Below are 20,052 nucleotides of genomic sequence, written 5' to 3' on the forward strand. Positions count from 1 at the left end.
AAATCGGTCCCGACTGCGGGCTCGAGCCCCTCGTAACCGGGCCGAGTTCGACCGAGCTCGAGCGGATTTTCGTGAATTGCTATTGGTTCCAGTGGTGGCTCACTTCGCTCGGTTCCGAATTAGTGGTTTACGTGTGGGCACACGCTCTTTATGAGGCGCGGGTCAAATACAGCCGTGACTAACGCGGGCGTTTTTATTTGGCCCGACCACAAATGCGGGACCAGGCCCGAGCCAAATTTTAGCACGGGACAAATGGTTGCGTTTGATTTCGTAACTCGTACCGAAAATGACCCGCTTCGCATTGTTCAAGCATTAATAGTATCGAGTGAGTGGTTTACGTGTGAGCGCGCTCTCTAATCAGGGGCGGGCCAAATTCGACTCGGGTCCGATCCGTGCCAATGCGGCCCGTGCCGAATCGTGTCCTGCGATCGCTTATGAACTGGTTTCGCAGGCGATGAACTCTCGTGTGGCTTTCGTCGGGTATCCAGCGGCGCGTGTTTCGCAGAGGTCGAGTGTTATCCTCGGAATGGAATGTATAACCATTAAATACGCCATATTCGGGACGATATTTTAGCCAGGAAATATAATACGAAAATTCTAAACCATCCATAGTAAAATAATTCAACACCCTTTAGATCGTATTTATAAACATTTATTACAACATCTTCGGGGACGTTATAATATAACCAGAATTATCAATGGGAAACCGGCACAACAGCTATCCCGTCAGATGGCGCCACTGAGATATCAGACGCACTCGACCAAAACTAGTTCATTTTCAAGTAACTTTGATCCCAATTTTCGGTCTCCCAATCCAAAGAGTTGGGCAAATCACGCTTCGAAATAAACTCTCATTAGTCTTTAGAGTTCATACGTGCCACGATTTTCATATATCATGCTTAGAATTTGAGAAATTATCGTTAGATTTTAATTGAGTTTGAGAAGAAATCCAGTGTCGATGTCGTATCGTACACTAGCGAACCTGGCGGATTGTGGTGGAATTCCGCTTGCCACAGTAGCGTTGCCGGTACCCCATTGCAACATATGGAAGAAATACATTTTGAAAATGAAACGTCGAGCCACCCGTCGTTAAAGTTTTACGTTCGAATTTTTATCACGGGAAGCGCGCGGGAGGCTTTATACGGAGATCATCGACAAAGAGAGAGAGAGAAACAAACAAACAAACGACAATAAAATTTACAATTGTTCAACGAGAAAAATACGATTCTAAAAGGGAGGAAGATTCAGATTCAGATTTAATCTTTTGCTCCAGAAAATATACAATTTTTTCGAGCATAGGATACAATAAAATAAACGATTTACAGTTATACAATTACAGTTACTCCAATTACATTTATAATATACAGTAATAGTTTCTTCTTCTGTACATATCATTATACACTCAATTAAAACGTGTGCGCACAGCGATGGCTAGATGAGGCTATGTGCCTTTTCTATAAATACTGCTAACTTCCTCAAGATGTTTGGGTCTTGTGATAATAATAATAATAATGTTTTATTTACGAATTAAATTACAATATAAAGTAGTAGGAATTAGTACAAAATATTGTAAAAAAAGGACGTTGGACGACAGGTGACGTTAAAATAAACTTATTACATGAGAGGCCCAGTCGCCCACACACTCACATTCACGCCCCATTCATACCATCCTCCCTCTGCAGGGACTCGAACCTGATGGCATCGCTACACTCAGCCACGGCACGAACCCCTGCATCAGTAGACCGGGTGCGCAGGTACATGCGCAGCTTTCCGAACGAAAACTTGCGGCACCAATCAGATTGCTCGTTGTATAATCGTTGAGGCAAATTTCAAGGAAGAACTATAAATGGGAAAACCCGGGCTAAAATAAAACGGGATTTCTGATTGGCTAAAAATCACATCATCTGAACTGCGCATGTATCTCCGCACACGGTCGATTATGGCAGGGTTTCGTGCCGTGGCAATCTCGATGCCATCAGGTTCGAATCCCTGCCGGGGAGGATGCATTCATACATACAAGTTACATGACAAAAACATTCAACATAGAAAATATGATAATTGCAGGATATTCAGTATATTAGATTGATCAATTAGAAGTACATAATTTCATCTAAACATATTGGGAAATGAGATAATTGTTTACAGTATTTTGAAACGACGAGATAGAATGACATAATTTCAGATTTTTCTGCACAGAGATCCAGAGTTTTGGGCCTTTATGGATTATTGTAAATTGCCTATAATTATGCTTTGTGAAAGTTACATCTAATTCCTTATGTCGACGTGTATTGTGGTCGTACTTCGTTTGTAAATAAATTATTGTATCGCTTAGGAAGTAGGTCATTTATAGATTTAAACATGAAGTGTAGAACTTGTTTCATTATTGATATCGAATATTGTGAGTTGTTTCGTAGATTTGAATAATTGTCCTGAATGTTCTAGGTAATGTTCCTTATTTATTATGCGCATAGCTTTTTTCAGTAGGATATAGAGATTATTTAGTCTTGAGGGGTAGTTGTTAGCCCAGACGATATTACAGTATTGTATGTGAGGTAATGCTAATGATTGATATATTGTTTTTAAGGTGTAATTAGGAAGTTTATGTTTTAGTTTGCTAAGGATAAAAGGTATTCTGCGAAATTTAATTTCAACTTGATGTATGTGGTGTTCCCAGGTGATTTTGTCGTCAATTATAACGCCTACAAATTTGGCAGCTGTCACCTTTTTTATTTCTTCATCATCAATGCATAGTTTAATGGTCTTCGTTATTTTAAATCTTCCCGAGAATAATAAGAGGTTGGTCTTATCGATATTCAAAGATAGTTTATTTGCGGAAAGCCACTTGCTTACTAATTTTAATTCATAGTTCATTTCGGTTTCGATGGTTTTAGGACATCTATGATGTAAAATGATTTACAAATTTTCTTAAGTTAGGGATATTTACTAATTGTTGCATTCATTATTGTTTGTTATTAATCTATTCCATACCGTCAAACGACCGACTGGCTGGCTTGCTGGTTGACCGACTAACTGACTGGCCGGCTGAGGGACTGACCGACTGCAATTTCTTGCAATTCATTGAAAATTGCTTTAATTTTATAATTTGCGAATTCGTTCTGCGGCGTTTAAACGAGCGGGCTGAAATTTTTTCAGACACAAAATCACATCGACTCTCATGTCTCATACTGCGGATAAGTTGAGACCGGTAAAATTCTACCCCGAGTTGGTGTCTAATACTGAGTAAGAATTTGCGAAAAGATTATGCCTCTTAAAGCGGTTAAGTTGAGACTGGTAAAATTCAACCCTGAGTTGGTGTCAAATACTGAGTAAGAGTTTGTGAAATAACGTTATACGTAGATAGCACTCGCGTCAATCACCTAATTTCAAGTCGATTGAACACAATTTCTGTATATCAACATCAAGCTTCGTTGAATAAAAATAATAGCGCCTTTTTAATAACTTGGAGAATGGATTTTTCAACAACAACAAAAAATTTTCGGGAGGGAGAATTAATGGAAAAATAAAAAGACGGTAATCAAAACTTGAATTTTTTGCCTTTTTAGAGGGGTATATGAAAAAATAAATCGGATACAGTTTCGTTGATTCGAGAATTTTCTAGATAAAATCTTCAAGTTAAAGAAGAGTGAAAATTGAGATGAATTGAATTCGAATTATGGACGAAATGAAGAAAGCTAAGTTTTTGGCGAATCATTAGATCAAAAACAACGACGGAAATGAAAATTTCTGGATTTTTTTAATTCAAAACGCAACAAAGGACTAGAGAAATAGAGTAAACTCTATTACTGCGGTAAAGTAGAGACTGGAAAATCTAACCCTAAGTTGAAGACAAATACTAAGTAAGAGTTTGTGTAATACAGTAGACTCTGTCTTACCGCGGTAAAGTTGAGACTGATAAAATTCTACCCCGAGTTGGTGTCAAATACAGAGTAAGAGTTTGTGAAATACAGTAGACTCTGTCTCTTACCGCGGTAAAGTTGAGACTGGTAAATTCTACCCCGAGTTGGTGTCAAATACTGAGTAAGAGTTTGTGAAATACAGTAGACTCTGTCTCTTACTGCGGTAAAGCTGAGACCATTGAAATTCTACTCCGAGGTGGTGTCAGAAACAGATAAAGAATTTGCTAAATACGATGGACTCGGTCCCTCGCCAGCTTAAGTAATGATTGTTAGAATTCTGCCTCAAGTCGGTTTCAGATACACGGTTTACGGATTAAAGGTTTGTGAAATACAGCAGACTTTGTCTTTGACTTGGTTCAAATGGGGACACAATGCCCAACCGCGTCAAGGCAGAACATATATACTACACATTAGAAGTTGAAACCAACTTTGTGAATTTACTAGCATGTTTTACTTTATATTTCGCAGATATATAATTCTACAGCAAGATATATGCGCGTGATTTTTTTCACTGTCGATTCAGATCTAGCTATATTCAATATTGGAATGTAGTATATGGGTAGAGGTTCGCTACACTGAAATTGCAGGTTTATTTTGCTTCGCTGTCGGGTGTCAAATCGAGAACTGCTTATTTCGACTTCTAAAGTCTCTCAGCGTCAGCGCGCATTTGACTCTGTTCAGTTTGTTGGTTTTACCTCCGTTAAAATCTACGCAGGTTTTGCAAATGGGAAATCGCTTATAACTTGTGATGTCGTTGGTACTTTGTACAACGATAGATTTGGAAGATTAAACCGATTGTTTCTCTTTTAACAATCACTGATTGTGTGTTGTGTACAGTCTAAAATGATGACTCCAGAAAATATATCGGTTGGCGCTCAGTTTCTCGACCTCAACGGATCGGACCTGACAACCAGCACTGAGAAGGCAGGGTTTAAACCTCATCCGCGGTGTAAATACATCCATCACGCCGATTACAAACCGTTTCACGTGAATCTCTATCTACAGATTACAACGCACGTCGTTTTTAGCATCGCCATCTTCGGTTTCGGCTCCAATTTACTGTCTTTTATCATTCTCAGTAAAGAACGTTCTAACAACACCAGTATATTCTATTTGAGGTGTTTGGCTGTTTCTGACACGTTCACTTGTTTGTCTTATATCGTATTTGACTTTCAGTATCGGCTCTACAGTCATACAATGTTACTGGACATGACTGCTGAAATAAACCACGTTATGAAGCGCATGTATTCATACACTCAATTCATTCGACTTTTGTTTTCAGATATCAGTGATCTGATAACATTGTTAATAGCTATAGACAGATATATCGTTGTTTGTTTGCCTTTAAAAACTGTTAGAATTATAAGTATGAAAAGAAGTTGTATCTACATCACGTTTGTACTGGTCATTTCAGTTTGTAATCAGTCAAGGAATTATGTCAAATATTATACACGTCGGTCTATTAATCCGTGCACTGGACACGAGAGATGGACTCAGAAGTTGACTCCATTTGCTAAAAACATTTATTTGAGATATTATGAAGTTTTTGTTCGCGCTCCTATATTCACTATACTCCCGACAGTGATAGTGGTTCTAATAACTATCCGATTGATTTTCACGTTGAGACGCGCAGGAGCAGCAAGAAAAACCATGTCTACAAATAATCAAACTTCTAACAGCAGCAGCAGCAGCAGCAGCAGTGACCGTAGTTTAACTCTGACGTTAATTCTCATTTCATGTTTCTATTTACTGAAAAAGGCTTTTGATCTCAGAGCATCGATCCACAATCTAATTCTTACTCTCAACGGAAAACTCGGTAAAGGCTCTTCAGGCGCAATGTTCAACCAAATTAAAAATATAGTCAGAATGATCGTAGCGTCTTGTAATTTCGTCATTTATTGCGCTTCGAGGCGTCGCTTTCGAAATCAACTGAAAGCGATGTTTTCGATTGCGAAGAAAAACAACGATTGATTGAACAAAACGACAGTTAACGACACGAAATACCGTTTTTTATACAGCACTCGCGTCAATCACCTAATTTCAAGTCGTTTGAACATAATTTCTATATATCAACATCAAGCTTCGTTGAATAAAAATAACCGCGCCTTTTTAATAACTTGGAGTACGGATTTTTCAACCAAAAAAAAAATATTCGGGAGGGAGAATTAAAGGAAAAATAAAAAGAAGGTAATTAAAACTTGAATTATAGGCGTTTTTTGAGGGGTATCGGAAAAAAATAAATCGAATACAGTTTCGTTGTAGGATTCGAGAATTTTCTAGATAAAATCTTCAAGTTAAAGAAGAGTGAAAAATTGCGATGAATTGAGAAACTAAGTATTTGGCGAATCATAAGATCAAAAATAACGACGGAAATGAAAATTTCTGGATTTTTTAAATTCACGATCCAAACGCAACAAAGGACTATGAAGAAATTTATTCTTTTCATAAATTGGATTTTTGTTTTATTTTGATGGAATTCTGCAGGGCAGGATCCGGCCTCGATTTGGATCAGTGATATTCACAGCTTCAGAAACGGTAACCTAACCCTAATTTAACAATAATGTTTATTCACGTTTCATTTTTTTCATAAATTGCAGGAAATAGAGTAAACTCTATTACTGCAGTAAAGTAGAGACTGGAGAAATAAAACCCTAAGTTGAAGACAAATACTAAGTAAGAGTTTGTGAAATACAGTAGATTCTGTCTCTTACTGCGGTAAAGCTGAGACCATTGAAATTCTACCCCGAGTTGGTGTCAGAAACAGATAAAGAATTTGCTAAACACGATGGACTCGGTCCCTCGCCAGCTTAAGTTATGATTGTTAGAATTCTGCCTCAAGTCGGTTTCAGATACACGGTTTACAGATTAAAGGTTTGTGAAATACAGCAGACTTTGTCTTTGACTTGGTTCAAATGGGGACACAATGTCCCATCGGGTCAAGGCAGAACATATATACTACACATTAGAAGTTGAAACCAACTTTGTGAATTTACTAGCATGTTTTACTTTATATTTCGCAGATACATAATTCTACAGCAAGATATATGCGCGTGATTTTTTTTCACTGTCGATTCAGATGTAGCTATATCCGATATCCGAATGTAATATATGGGTAAAAGTTCGCTATACTGAAATTGCAGGTTAATTTTCCTCGCTGTCGGGCGTCAACTCGGGAACTGCTTATTTCGACTTCTAAAGTCTCTCAGCGTCAACGCGCACTTGACTCTGGTCACTTCGTTGGTTTTACCTCCTATAATATCTACGCAGATTTTGCAAATGGGAAATCGCTAATAACTTGAGATGTCGTTGGTACTTTGTACAACGATGGATTTGGAAGATTAAACCGATTGTTTCTCTATTGACAATCAGTGATTGTGTGTTGTGTTCAGTCTGAAATGATGACTCAAGAAAATATATCGGTTGGCGCTCAGTTTCTCGACCTCAACGGATCTGACCTGACAACAACCAGCACTGAGAAGGCAGGGTTTAAACCTCATCCGCGGTGTAAATTCATTCATCATTCTGATTACAAACCGTTTCACGTGAATCTGTATCTACAGATTACAACGCACGTCGTTTTTAGCATTGCCATCTTCGGTTTCGGTACAAATTTACTGTCTTTTATCATTCTCAGTAAAGAACGTTCAATCAACACCAGTATATTCTATTTGAGGTGTTTGGCTATTTCGGATATGTTTATTTGTTTGTCTTATATCGTATTTGACTTTCATTATCGGCTCTACAGTCACACGCTGTTACTGGACATGGCTGCTGAAATAAACCACGTTATGAAGCGCATTTATTCATACACTCAATTCATTCGACTTATTTCTTCAAATATCAGTGATATGATAACATTGTTAATAGCTATAGACAGATATATCGTTGTTTGTTGGCCTTTAAAAACTGTTAGAATTATAAGTATGAAAAGAAGTTGTATCTACATCACGTTTGTACTGGTCATTTCGGTTTGTGATCAGTCAAGGAATTATTTCAAATATTATACACGTCGGTCTATTAATCCGTGCACTGGACACGAGAGATGGACTCAGAAGTTGACTCCATTTGCTAAAAACATTTATTTGAGATATTATGAAGTTTTTGTTCGCGCTCCTATATTCACTATACTCCCGACAGTGATAGTGGTTCTAATAACTATCCGATTGATTTTCACGTTGAGACGCGCAGGAGCAGCGAGAAAAACCATGTCTACAAATAATCAAACTTCTAACAGCAGCAGCAGCAGCAGCAACAGTGACAGTAGTTTAACTCTGACGTTAGTTCTCATTTCGTGTTTCTATTTACTGAAAAAAGCTTTTGATCTCAGAGCATCGTTCCAAAATCTAATTCTCACTCTCAACGGAAAACTTGGTAAAGGCTCATTATTTACAATTATGAACCAAATTCAAAATATAGTCAGAATGATCGTAGCGTCTTGTAATTTCGTCATTTATTGCGCTTCGAGGCGTCGCTTTCGAAATCGACTGAAAGCGATGTTTTCGATTGCGAAGAAAAACAACGATTGATTGAACAAAACGACAGTTAACGACACGACCTCGAATTGTTGATACAGAACCAAACTTTCCTAAATGGCCATATAACAGGCCCGTACCCACGGGGTGCCTTGGATGTGAACGCATCTCCCCAGAAGTTCCAAAGTTCCACTATATTTCGTCACAAAGAGCATTTATTGAACTACCCATTAGTGTTTGTTCAACTGACTTCGTTATATGAAATATTCACTAACATTGGCTGGAAATGTCTCCAAAATTCCCGACGTCAAATAAGTTTCAATTCGCGTCCGGCCAAAGTACAGTCATTAAGTCATGCCTTAACTTTTTCTCTTACTGCGATGAAGTTGAGACTGGTAAAATTCTACCCCGAGTTGGTGTCAAATACTGAGTAACAGTTTGTGAAATACAGTAGACTCTGTCTCTTACTGCGGTATAGTTGAGACCAGTAAAATTCTACCCCGAGTCGGTGTCAAATACCGAGTAAGAGTTTGTAAAATACAGTAGACTCTGTCTCTTACTGCAGTAAAGTTGAGACCAGTAAAATTCTACCCCGAGTTGGTGTCAAATACTGAGTAAGTTTTCGTGAAATACCGTTTTTTATACAGCACTCGCGTCAATCACCTAATTTCAAGTCGTTTGAACATAATTTCTATATATCAACATCAAGCTTCGTTGAATAAAAATAACCGCGCCTTTTTAATAACTTGGAGTACGGATTTTTCAACCAAAAAAAAAATATTCGGGAGGGAGAATTAAAGGAAAAATAAAAAGAAGGTAATTAAAACTTGAATTATAGGCGTTTTTTGAGGGGTATCGGAAAAAAATAAATCGAATACAGTTTCGTTGTAGTATTCGAGAATTTTCTAGATAAAATCTTCAAGTTAAAGAAGAGTGAAAAATTGCGATGAATTGAGAAACTAAGTATTTGGCGAATCATAAGATCAAAAATAACGACGGAAATGAAAATTTCTGGATTTTTTAAATTCACGATCCAAACGCAACAAAGGACTATGAAGAAATTTATTCTTTTCATAAATTGGATTTTTGTTTTATTTTGATGGAATTCCGCAGGGCAGGATCCGGACTCGATTTGGATCAGTGATATTCACAGCTTCAGAAACGGTAACCTAACCCTAATTTAACAATAATGTTTATTCACATTTCATTTTTTTTCATAAATTGCAAGAAAAAGAGTAAACTCATGTAAAGACATGACTCTTGAAATGAACCACGTTATGAAGCGCATTTATTCATACACTCAATTCATTCGACTTATTTCTTCAAATATCAGTGATCTGATAACATTGTTAATAGCTATAGACAGATATATCGTTGTTTGTTTGCCTTTAAAAACTGTTTGAATAATAAGTATGAAAAGAAGTTGTATCTACATCACGTTTGTACTGGTCATTTCAGTTTGTGATCAGACTAGGAATTTTTTCAAATATAATACAAGTTGGTCTATTAATCCGTGCACTGGATACGAGAGATGGAATCAGAGGTTGACTCCATTTGCAAAAAACATTTATTTGAAATATTATGAAGTTTTTGTTCGCGCTCCTATATTTGCTATACTACCGACGGTGATAGTGGTTCTAATAACTATTCGATTGATTTTCACGTTGAGACGCGCAGGTGCAGCGAGAAAAACCATGTCTACAAATAATCAAACTCCTAACAGCAGCAGCAGCAGCAGCAGCAGCAGCAGCAGCAGCAGCAGCAGCAGCAGCAGCAGCAGCAGCAGTGACCGTAGTTTAACTCTGACGTTAATTCTCATTTCATGTTTCTATTTACTGAAAAAAGCTTTTGTTCTCAGAGCATCGATCCAAAATCTAATTCTTACTCTCAACGGAAAACTCGGTAAAGGCGCAATGTTGAACCAAATTCAAAATATAGTCAGAGTGATCGTCGCGTCTTGTAATTTCGTCATTTATTGCGCTTCGAGGCGTCGCTTTCGAAATCAACTGAAAGCGACGTTTTCGATTACGAAGAAAAACAACGATTGATTGTACAAAACGACAGTTAACGACACGACCTCGAATAAAGAAGTTTCCAGTTTCTAGGCGCCATTATGTGGCGGTCCCTCGAGGTGCCCATTGTTGCGATAATTTGCGCTCATTTTTAAAACATAAGTTTAGATCGAATATCATATAGTTCTGCAGTCCTTTGCTCGACGAAATTAATTTATACACCATTTTAAAGGAAATGAAATGCAGATATTTGCTGGCGTTTTTTTGAATTTTTGAACGCAACAATTGAGAACAGTGACGATGTGAAACCAAGGACCGCATATCTTAACCCTGCGTAAAACAAGTCGCAACATTTATAAATTTTGAGATATCCTAGTATCTCTTGAAGCTATATTTCCTTTTTTCACAGAGGTTAAAGAGGGTAATTTGCAGTTTAAGCCTGAGTTTAAGTCTTTTGGATATCTCTCCTGTAGACTGATCTGTACCCGCGATGAAGTTGAGACTGGTAAAATTCTACCCCAAGTTGGTGTCAAATACTGAGTAAGAGCTCGTGAAATTTCAGTAGACTCTGTCTCTTACTGTGGTAAAGTTGAGACTGGCAAAACTCTACCCCGAATTGGTGTCAAATACTAAGTAAGAGTTTGTGAAATACAGTAGACTCTGTCTCCTTGTGCGGTAAAGTTGCGACTGGTAAAACTCTACCCCGAGTCGGTGTCAAATACTGAGTAAGAGATTGTGAAATACAGTAGACTCTGTCTCTTACTGCGGTAAAGTTGAGACTGGTAAAATTCTACCTCAAGTTGGTGTCAAATACTGAGTAACAGTTTGTGAAATACAGTAGACTCTGTCGCTTACTGTGGTAAGGTAAGAGTTTGTGAAATACAGTAACGTAGATAGCTAGGGCTGTCGCCATAGACCTAGTCACACCGGGAACAGTTATAACTGTCATTTTCAAATAAACACCGAAGATCGATGGAATGATTCCGCTTAAAACGTTAGAAAATAAACGATTATAACTGCAGTTGTTCGAATTTATATGACGTGTGGGTTTCTGTCGATTAAGGTCCTCGCGGTGAGTAACGTTACCTCGCGCTCGCACGTGCTACGTGTCTAATTAAACGCGTAAGATCGATGGCCCGCACACCTGTAGCGCGACACGCGGTCACATTTTAATTCCCCGGTGATTGTTGCCGGTGCGTACGTGTCCTTTGTCTCGTTCGTAATGGGCGCGCATCATTTTTCCGAAGCGTTGGATTTTTATGCGGCCTCGAGCCCATCTGCGCGCACCGCACGGGTTGAATCATCGCGTGTACGTGGGAACACAACCGATTAAAAACTCGTGCTGTTTATTAACGCGTTTATATATAGGTGTTCACACGTGTGTATATAAAGGAATTCGAAGATCGGACTCGGGACTTCATTTGCTATAGGTTTTGAGGCGAAGGGGAGATGAGTTGAGAGTCTACATGTTTATATTTCTAGTCTTTGGACGTCATTTTCTATAGCCTTTGAGGCGAAGGGGAGATGAGTTGAGAGACTACATGTTTATATTTCTAGTCTTTGGACGTCATTTTCTATAGCTTTTGAGAGGAAGGGGAGATGAGTTGAGAGTCTACAAGTTTATATTTCCAGACTTCAGAATTTCATTGAGCGAACTCACAATATACATCATAATTAATGCATCATAACTATACACCATAACTAATCATAATTTCACTGCATCGTTGAAGTTATCGAGAATGAGAAGGTCGTCATTAGTAACTAATCATAATTCTACTGAATCGTCGAAGTTATCGAGAATGAGAAGGTCGTAATTAGGAACTTATCGCAATTTTACTGAATCGTTGAAGTTTTGGTTGATGTTATTGAGAATTAGCAAGTCGTCAAAATAGTAACCGATCATAATTTTGCTGAATTTCTGACGCAATTGAGAATGAGATGGTCCTCTTTATTACTATACTGAATCGTATAAGTAATTGACATTGAGAACGTTCAGGCACTCAAAGATTATGTGGAATAGCGAATCTTGTCTTTACAACCAATCACCAATTTGACTTTCAGAATTCGAAACTTATTTATCCTTCCTTGTAAAGATATTCATAAGAGACACATAGTGGAATCAGCCCTTATATGTAAACTTTCGAAATCCAATTTATCTACTAATTTAAATACTGGTTTTTCTCCACATAACCAATTATTATCCAGACACATAAACTCTTTATTAGATTTGGGTTGATGTCACTATGTGTCACTCTGTTATCGCCACCCTCTTCAGTCCACTTCACATAGTTACATAATTTGTTTTTACTCTGAACTGTTTAGAATTGCTGTGGTTTCCACGGTACCCCTTGGTGTTTTATTGCTTGTTCTGTTTATCTTTAGTTTTGACACACTGCTTCTATTTTAGATCCTGCGAGTTTATATGCTTTGTTACTTGTTTTTCTGGTCGTTCCACCTGATGATGGCTGTTAGTCAACAACCGAAACGTTGTGGTTTCGTAATAATAAATTTGATAGTATAATTTCAAATTCGAAGTGTGGGATTTCTTCATTTATCTACAGTTTACACGGATTATAGTGTTTATTCGGCAAATAACTACGAAAGAAATGAATATAAGGGGTCACTCTCTACGACCTAGATATAGGGGGTCTATAGGTGCTTGATATTTAGATTTTGATTCATATTCTAATGCGTTTTCCTGGCAATTGAGCAACTTTGAAGAAAATGCTAAACTCTTAGTGTAAACTAAGCATATCGAATCAAAATTACAAAACTAAATCGTCGCACTACGGATATCATAACCTGTAGGGCACGGCGGGTATTTTTGTGTGAACAATATTGTCGAGGGCACTTAAATGGCGAAGACTATCGCACGTGCTGTACATGTGCGACAGTCTGAATACGCCCCTGGGGGTCGTCGCTTAACTAATCACTTTTTCACTGAACGTTTAAATTTGAAGTCAGGAGTCAGTGAAAATCAGAGTCATCAGACGGTCGTTATTAGTAAGTATCGTGATTTTTTGTTACTAAATCCATCCAGTAAGACAAATGAGCTGGCCATCACTAGCGACTAATCATAATTTTAGTGTTAATTGTTTGAACTCACCAAGAATGAGAACCAGAAGATTGACTTGAAAGTCTGTTGACGCCTAGTTTATCGATGTATAATAAACATTATTGTAACGGTTTTTACGACGTCAAAAATTCGTTATGAAGATCGCATCACGATCAAAACAATCTCGTTTTATTTAACGGGGGATCGTCATTGTAGATATTGGACAGATTATCATCGTAATGTGTATACCGCGTTTAATCGGGATTCGACACCGCACACGGTATATTCTAGATCTGCGACGCGCGCGGTGATGACGATGGATATATCAGCCGCAGAGCGTCGTTCCATCGATTCAGCTGGTGCGGTTATCATCCTTTGTCTCGCTCGCTGGCTACCCACGCAGACTGGCGGCGTACAGAACCCTTCGCGTCTCGGCGCGCACTCGCTTCAGAGATGCTGCGTTGTCACAGCAAAGCCGAGCTGTCAAAAATGGGTCCGCGATCTAAATCAGCGCGTCTTACCGTGCTACGCGATAGGTACCGTATACGAATTTGACGGCGTTTCGATGTTTATATCGCGACTGTATCGGCGACTAGTATGATCTGAACGGTTTGATCGTATTCGAAACTCTAAATCAAGCGTAGGTTTTCAGTGTTTGTTGATGTTGTTTTTTCGTTTGTCTCTTGCTTCAGTTCGCGTCGTTCGGATCTGGGCTTCCCCGTGGTTTTGTCTTGTTCCCCGAAGACTAACCCTATTGGATGGTTCGTCTAGGCTCAAGACGGGAGCGCGGAGTTTGTAGTGCTGCACGCGCGCTGTAAGCAGCAGCAAGCGGGACTCGAACCCGCTTGCGCTTACCACTCGGCGAGCCATCTGATATTGAATGCAACAGCATCACACGCCTTATAGTACAACATCGATACAACGGAGTGAACAGCGCTAAAACTAACATATTCAATGCCGTGAATGGATAGAGAATGCGATAAAAGCTTCTAAAAGGGTGGCTTGCTTCTCGATGAACGCAGTTGTTATCCCCCAGAGTATTGAAGTAGGCCTATACGTTTCATTCATGAATAAAGAAGTTTCCAGTTTCTAGGCGCCGTTTTGCGCTCATTTTTGAAACATGAGTTTAGATTGAATATCACATAGTTCTGCAGTCCCTCGTTCGATGAACTCAATTTATACACCATTTCAATGGAAATGAAATGCAGATATTTTTTGGCGATTCTGGGAATTTTTGAATGCAAAAATTGAGAATTATTACCCGTCTTATTAATTTATTACCCGTCCCGAACATATAGTCTAAGGAAGGTGGATCGCTCTGTCAGTCAAAGCTATGCTTCAGTGGCGGGTTCAGGGTACCTCAAATACCTCACGTGAGACACTAAAATCAGAAATGCCCTAACCGGAAAGGCTGAAAGAATCGAAATTAATTTGAAAACCTGTCAATTGTTTTATCAGACAAAACGAGGGTGTGCCCGAAACGATTAGTTTCCTCAGGGTGTTTCGAATATTCAATCTCGCATTGGGATCGATTCTAATAAAGCGCCCCTTTTGAAAGGCGTGTCCTTTTCGTCTTCGGTCTTCGGCGAGGCCGTCGAAATAGGACACTGTGTCCGTTCCCGCAATGTTTTCGTAAACGTGCACGTATCATCTTAGTTTGATGACTCGATCATTGACGCCTGCGTGGTTGGAAGCTCGGTTGTATTCACGCATATGCGTACATTGTACGTGCATTACGCGATACTTAATTTGCGAGTAATATTTTACCGGTTATGTCTCATTAAATCAACTGCCGCTCAATCAACGCTAATTAGCATTAGTAGTTGAACCCATCGCCGATAGGTAGCGAGCGGTTATGCGATGAAGATGCTAGTCGTCTAGTTTCGGTTGCTATACTTTTGCTGGCGCTCCGGGTATTTACCACACTCGTGGAAGATTACCATCGCGCAGCCACGGGCACTGTCGTGACCGAAAACAAATTATCTCATCGAGTATATTACGTATGCACATACTTCAGGACCTGGAGCCGGTGGCGAATCTTCGGACTGTTGTTAACTAAATATTAGCCTTGACCTCGCAATATTAGCCCCTGTCGTCTCGGATCAAGTACGTAGAACCGAATTGGGCTAATTAGACGACATGTTTTGGTTTTTTCGGTTGTCCTCCCGAAGCCATTGCTTCTATAACTACCTTTAAGTAGGTACTATTTTAGCGCAGATCCCGTTCAGGCGTTCGCCATCGACGTGTGAAAGTTTATGTATCCCGTCCGTTTGAAAAACTAGTTACTATTTAAGTGCGGAACCCTCTCAGGTGAAATATCCTATGCCTCGTGTTTGGGTTTCTGTTCGTTTTTAGTTTAACAGACGAAGGGCTGAGCGAGGACGGCCAGTTTTCGAAAGTTTGCTGATGAGTGTGTTGCTGTCTAATATCTGGTATTTGTAATAGTTTATTTCCGAGAAAGCATGTCATCGGAGTAATCATTCAAGGCATATCTCAAGTGCTGAACACGTCGTGTAAAGCGTGAACGGCCGGTTTTAGAAAGTTTTCCAAAGATAAAGGTTAAGTCCTAAAATCTGGATGATCGCTGATTTGAGAGTGTACACCGATGAATGGTTAATTTCTGGTGTTTGTAGTTCATTTTCACTTCACGAGTCTCAGGTGAAGTCCCGAACGCGTGTGAATTGACAACGATCAGTTTTTGAAAGTGTGCTGATGGAATATCTTAAAAGTCTAGATGTCTCTTGTTTGTAGTTCATGTTCCCTTAGAATTGTATCTGGTGAAGTCCTGAACGCACATGAAAAGTGGATTTTCGGGTTTTTTAAAGTGCGCTGATAGAATATCCAATTTCAGGAGTTTTGATAGTTCGCAGTCCCAAGGGGAACCCTGACCGCTTGTGAAGTGTTGAAGATCCGTTTTTGAAAATGTGCTCGTGTCTCATTTCTGGCCGGTTCATTTTCGATTGAAAAAATGTCGGACATTTTCGATCGAAAACCTCTCGGGTGCGGTCCGATCCGAAGACGCGTGATGCCTGAAGAATTTGACTGTTGTAAAATATCTATCGTCTAGGGAGGGTCTTTAAAAAGGCATAATTAGAGCTTCGTTTTGTAGAATGACGAATGAAACGTTAGATTCGGCCTCGTCACTGCTGTACTCGCCTGTCCGCAGCGGCATCAAAATCGAGATCACATCGCCCGACCTGCACAAGTATCTGATCGGCGCCGACGAGAACGGCGCGCCGAGACTGGTCGCCGCTCCGCCGGAACACGCGTGTCGTCACTGCGGCTGCGCGTTCGTCGATCATTCTTCGCTCGTGCGCCATCTGGTGGCGCATAAAGTGGCGCGGAACATCGGCGACCAGGCGGCAACGTCCGCGTCGTCGGTCGCGCGCTCGAGAAATGGACTGGTCGCAGCGACGCCGTCTAAGGATTCGGAACGCCCAACGGACAGCGATGCTACGTCGAACGGCGGGGGCGAACTTTTCGCGGAATCGGATTCGGACGATGATTCGGACTGTTCGGAAGAGAACGATTATCGTTTAGTACCGAATTTCGCCACCGGGCGGCGGAAGAGCGGTGTCGGCTGCAGTTCGGCGACGAATCCGAAACAATCTAGGAATTGCCTACGTTCGCCACCCGACCAACAGGTGGCTTTGGATTCTAGGGTTAATATCGAGGACAACCAACAGGTGTCACCAAATGTGACGTTATATCGCGAAAAATCGAGAAACGTTTTCTTGGACGAGCAGTCGGTCGATTTGTCTGAAAAATGTGACGAAATTGGGCGGCTCCAAAATGGTATCGACGGAAATGCGCTAACTATTACATCATCTCCGCCCGACGCCGTAACGCGCGAACCGGATACAAGCGATCGTAGCGCGATGCCGCGTACGACGAAAACCACGCCGCTGAATCGACGACGTTGCCGTCTAGGTGGCGGCGTTTATTCGAAATCATTCTCGGCGGCCGGCGGATTAAACTACAGAAAGACTGTCATCAATGTCGCGAAAAATCACGACACGCGGTCCGGAAATAACTGTCGCCATTTTCCGATTGGAAGGAAGCGTCTTCTACTCGCTCGCAAAACCGGCCGGAAAACGCACCTGCGGAAGGGTTACGGATCGGATAGCGCGCTGAAGATCGCGAGGATGAACTTGGTAAACGCTATCGACGATGATCCGGCTAGTTCTACGAATTGTCGTCGGGAGGGCGAGAAATGCGACGGCGCGGGTCGATCTCGCGAGAACTCACCCGATCAACGTGAAATAGCGTCTAATTATACGAAAGCGTCGGACAAATTACGTGTGACCGGCGTAAATGGTCGAACGAACATTATTTCGGTTCATTCGGCGATCGATTGCCGCCGTAAAATGGGCCGAACTTCGGTCGTTGCCGCGATGAAACGAACGAAACCGACGGCGCTCGATTCGGCAATAGATCGAAGGGTTGATGATAGCGGAATAAAGCGACCTGCGGTTAGTTCCGTGTATATCAGTTCGAAGATAAGTTCGGTTCGTTCCGTAGAGGAAGAGGCGAAAGCGATATCGGCTGATTCCGTAATAAGCCGAACAGTCGGTAGCGAAACAAATGCATCTTCGGCAGATTCCGTAATAAACCGAACAGTCAGTTGCGAAACGAATGCATCTTCGGCTGATTCCGTAGTAAGCCGAACGGTCAGTAGCGAAATCAAAGAATCTTCGGCAGATTCCGTAATAAACCGAACAGTCAGTTGCGAAACGAATGCGTCTTTGGCTGATTCCGTAGTAAGCCGAACGGTCAGTAGCGAAATCAAAGAATCATCGGCCGATTCCGTAATAAACCGAACAACCAATTATAGTAAAGGGAATGAGTCTTCGGTTAGTTCCGTAGGCTATTTGGCAACTTCGGTTGGTTCCGTAGATTTAACGTCGGCTGATTCCGTTATAAATCGACGAATGAATAGTAAAACCACGGAGCCTTCGGCTGTCACCGTAAAAAGCCTTAAATCGAAGACCACTTCGGTCGATTCCGTCGTAGGCCCACGGCGCTGGAACGTGGGCGGTGCATTTTACGCGTGCGAATTTTGCGCGGCGAAATTCCGTTTTCGCAGCTTGCTGACCGTTCACCGCAATTGCAAACATCGATGGGGTCGACAACGTTACTACCGATGAAACGACCGCCTTCAAGCGCAGCAACGCGACGATGGCTACGTGGCGAAATGCCCGGCCACGAAATGTGCCCACACACAACATAAAAGAACGTTATGATTCTCGTATGCATTTAACGGTTTTCCTGCTTCAATATGATAATTTCTATGTAAACAAGTTGAAGTTATGCACCGTGTTATTTAAGTCGCGTTCTCGAGTTAAATGGCGCATATTACATAGATGACATATAAATGAAGGTTCAAATAACAAAAATACAGAAATATATCATGTAATAGCGTTTTGGGGTACAGCGTTTTAATTAGTCAGCGAACTTCACGGGACCAGCAAATATTTTCTATTACCGATAGGACGTTATACCAGGTATGACATTAGTCAGAGTTTCCTACTTTGGATGAAATTCTATATTTGTTATATAAACATGCACATATATTATAATGAAAAGAAAACAACTGACAATTCGACGTTTCCAACGCCCAATTCTATGGGGTCATTCACAGAAACCAACTTCATTTTCCATAGAATTGGCTGGAAATTCTCAAATACGTGTAGTATTTTCAGTACAATGTATAGGTTTTTACCTAATCGGTATCCAGACAGTCACCTGTTTATGAAGAGCAACGAAGTCTTATGATAACTAGAGTGTTTAAAGCTAATTATTCAATGGATCAAGAAGATAAGCCGTTTTGAAAGAGTTGTTTAGTTAATAGCGTTTTATATGTTTTATATATTGATGTTCGTTTTTACTGTATATATCCAAGTTGAATATTCCGTTTTATCAGTGTTAGTTATTCTACACCGGTTTTCTGTTTGTTAATGAATTTTTTTGTAATCAATAATGTTGAGCAGGGGCGCCCCCATCCTCGCTCGCCATGGTTTGATTGCCCCCCCCCCCTAAGGACTTCGTGCCACCAGCTATTCCGCTAGATGGCGTGCGGTAACAGTGCGTCAACCCCGTCAAAATCAAGTTCATCTTCAATTAATTTTCATCTAGATGTTTAGCCTCCCTCATCAGAAATTAGGCAAATCACTGCTCTTGATAGATAAACTCAGATAATCTTAAGGTTCATATTTAAGGTGGTTTTTACTGATCACCAATCAAAGAATTTAAGAAATTATGGATAGACTTTAATTGAATGTTAGAAGAAATTCGGCAGTTGTTGTCTGAGTGACCAATAGCGACACCTGGTAAATCCTCGGTTGCCTTAAGTGGAATCCTCGATTGCCACAGTGGAACACAGTCCTCATTAAGCCAATCGGATGCGTTATTTTTTCACCGGCGGATTTGCATTATCAAAACAACGCGTCCGATTGGCTAGATGTATAGACTGGTGGGCGCTGTCGAACTCGCCGAAGTCGCTGTTACTGCAAATCTGTACTCACAAATAGATAGGACTTCGGTAATGCGACAACTTTATCCAAGGCTAAAAAGATTGCTACCTCTCGTTTCTACGC

The sequence above is a fragment of the Tubulanus polymorphus genome, chromosome 12 (genome assembly GCF_964204645.1).
Source record: "Tubulanus polymorphus chromosome 12, tnTubPoly1.2, whole genome shotgun sequence".
NCBI lineage: Eukaryota > Metazoa > Nemertea > Palaeonemertea > Tubulaniformes > Tubulanidae > Tubulanus > Tubulanus polymorphus.